This window comes from Dermacentor andersoni, unplaced genomic scaffold, assembly GCF_023375885.2.
Source record: "Dermacentor andersoni unplaced genomic scaffold, qqDerAnde1_hic_scaffold ctg00000607.1, whole genome shotgun sequence".
NCBI lineage: Eukaryota > Metazoa > Arthropoda > Arachnida > Ixodida > Ixodidae > Dermacentor > Dermacentor andersoni.
In genome coordinates, this window is record NW_027315289.1 from 1,764 (window position 1) to 4,787 (window position 3,024).

The 3,024-nt window shown below is 48.8% G+C and overlaps 1 non-coding gene across 1 annotated transcript; it reads right to left on the minus strand.

Annotated features, from left to right (window-relative positions):
* Window positions 1–1,191: 1,191 nt before the first annotated feature.
* Window positions 1,192–1,383, minus strand: LOC140214749 (U2 spliceosomal RNA). The gene has a single exon (XR_011891679.1). It is a non-coding gene; the product is annotated as a U2 spliceosomal RNA (small nuclear RNA).
* Window positions 1,384–3,024: the final 1,641 nt, after the last annotated feature.

Here is a 3,024-nt window from a genome sequence, read left to right on the forward strand (position 1 = left end):
AAAAAGCATGGGCGCCGCCATCTTGTTGAGAGCGGCGCCAGGGACACAATCGCGCCTAGCTCATTGAGTTTTCCCCCAAAACTGAAAAAAATTTGACTTCATTAAACGAGAAAGATGCCACGAGTGCCCCAACAAAAAGCTTTGAGGATTACCGAAGGGTAACTGAGGGCGACGCAACGGGCTCTGGAAAGAAGGATGATGGGTGTGGCGTCACGGGGGGATCGGAATAGAGCAGATTGGGGTGTGCGAGAAGAAACGCTCGTTAATGACACCAAAGTTTAAACCAGGAAAAACAAATGGGCATGCGCAGGGCATGCAATCTGGGGGGAAGATAACCGGTGGCCATTAAGGGTTACAGACTGAATTCCAAGAGGAGGGAAGCGTAGCAGGGGGTGGCAGAAAGTTAGGAGGGCAGATTAGATTAGGGACTACATGGCGACAATCGGCACCTGACCGGGGTACTTGGAGGATCATGGCAGATGCCTTTGCCCTGCAGTGGGCGTAGCCAGGATGATGATGATGATGATGTTCATGATGAAAAGGTAGCAACAGGTCTTCGTAACATACAGGTTAGAAAGATGAGGCACCTTTTAACCCTTGAATATATTTCGCCACATTTGGGCATACGACAAGTTTGTTTTCGAGGCGCTCGGTCCCACTGCTGCGAAAATGTGTACACAAAGGCTGCACAGTAGTTGCCAGAAATCGGGCACTCTATTTTTCTTTCATAGGGAATCTTTCTTCCACTTGGGCAGCGGATTTCGGCGGCAGGGCGAGCTTGCGTGGCCGCGGTGGTTTACGGATCCAAGCGATAGTGAACTCCAAAATCCAGTGTTGGCTTTGAGTGGGATTCATATTGATTGCGAACCCCACGGCTAATCCTACCCCCCATCCCCCCAAGTGGCTCTTTACAGGAGACAATCATTCAGAGACATCGGACAAATAGGAATTCTGGTTCTTTCTTTTGCTTTCATTAATTTTTCTCGAAGCCCATAACTAGAAATTTGCTGGAGCGGCTGTCCCATTTGCGACGCAACAAGTGCGACGCTACACACAGATGGAGTGGCAGTTTAATTACTCTCGTGGTCCGCGAACCGGCATCGTTGCGTGTAGTATAGGAATGGTGCGTGTCAAGTCACTGCTCGCGTTGAGCTTGTGCTCTTCATTTTGATTGAATGAAGTCTCACCTAAGTGAGCGGGGCCGATCCCGGAGGTAGTGCAATACCGGGCCGACCTGCGGCGGAGGTGAAGCAGGCTTCAAGCACTCCGCCAACTTCCAAAAATAGGTTTAATATCGTGGGTCCATATAGAACCCGTATCAGATATTAAGCTGATAAGAACAGATACTACACTTTGATCTTAGCCAAAAGGCCGAGAAGCGATGTCCTTCACTTCACTTCATTGTACTACTGCCTTGTGGGCGCCCTGCCGACATGGGTAACCTCAGCAACAGCGTGGGCAATATTATAAAATTCAGCCTGTGTACAGACTCAACGCTCCCTATCTCACGGATGAACTCGCAACGCCTCAGTCTTTCGCTGTTAACGAAACGCTGTCGCGTAGAAACGAGACCCGAGTGCAAGCTTGCTTGTAACGCGAAACCAACCAAGGCAACCTCGTAGAAAACGGAACAGGCGAGCGGAAAAAAACGCGCCAGGGGAATGCTTACTTCCGTCTGAATGCGACCGCTCAAGGTGACCTTCCTTGAGGGCTTCGTTTCAAGCCCGTGTGCAATTGTAATATACTACGCGCATTTCCTTCATTTCTTTTTATTTACCGCAAGGCCCACTGAAAATTTTGATACGGCACAGGCCGGGACGGATCGCAACGTGTCGAATCGACCGGTAGAATTAGGTAGCATGCCCCATGTACGAAGACGAGCAACATAGAAGTGAATGACAAAATAAATATAGAAAACGCTGCACACTCCTTCCCACCGGAAACATAGAGGGGAGAAAGATCGCCATCTGAAACACAGGCATTGTAAAAAAAAAAAAAAAAGTGCTACCTCATCATCTTTACCATTACCGTGTGTGTGTATGTATATATGCATGTGTGTGTGTGTGTGTGTGTGTGTGTGTTTGTGTATTTATATATATATATATATATATATACGCACACATGCTAGCATAGCTTAAACGCAGCTGGAAAGCTCAGCCTTGCACAAGAACCACCCCCTGTCGCAAACCCCTTTGAAACATTCAAATGGGAAACACGAGTACAGCGAGGTCGTTCGAACCTGGCGCCAAAACGCATTAGCGCCATCTGTGTACGGAACTAGGAAAACCTGCGGACTTTGCAATACAGAAAGAAAGGTAGATGGCGCGAGCTAACGCTCCATTGCATACTAAGAACGAGAGTTAGTGAATAATGGCAGAAACGTCTTGGGAAGAGAAAAAAAAAAAAAAAAAACGCGCAACAGTTGTTGGCTTGTGCAAGCACTCTATGTTACAGCGATTAAAGAGCATAGCATCTTCTACAACAGCAGCTACAAAAAGAAGAAGAACGTGAGAGAGGGAGAGACACAGGCGTGTTTCTTTGGAATGCAGAGCATGCAGCACATACTATAAAGTGCCAAAGAGACGGGGAAAGCAGATGGCGCGAAGGTGTATGTCCTCAAAGCTTGAAAGCAATTTCTAAATTACAACATGTACCGAAGTCCACCTACTCTCATCAGGTTGCTCCCGCCTCCAGTTGCGTTTAAAGTGAAATTACAGTCGCCTCAAAGGCAGACAGAGAGAGAGTGAAAATAGGTACACTTGCTTCGCGCAGCTGCAGCCGTTCAAATTTTACAGCAAGAGCACTCCCGAAAGCACAAAGTCCGCTGCCGCCTGGGCGCAATGCGCTCGCTTCAGTAAATTGCCGTGCTGGCCTCGGCAACCAAGAGGTGTAGTGCGGCAGACTGCTGCATTGTAGCACACCGGAAACCGTGCAGACGTAAGCGATCGCCTCGACATCGCTGCGAGCGCTCGAAGAGACAAAGTCCGAAACCACGTGTGCCGGGGCGGTGCGAGCGCGACGCCT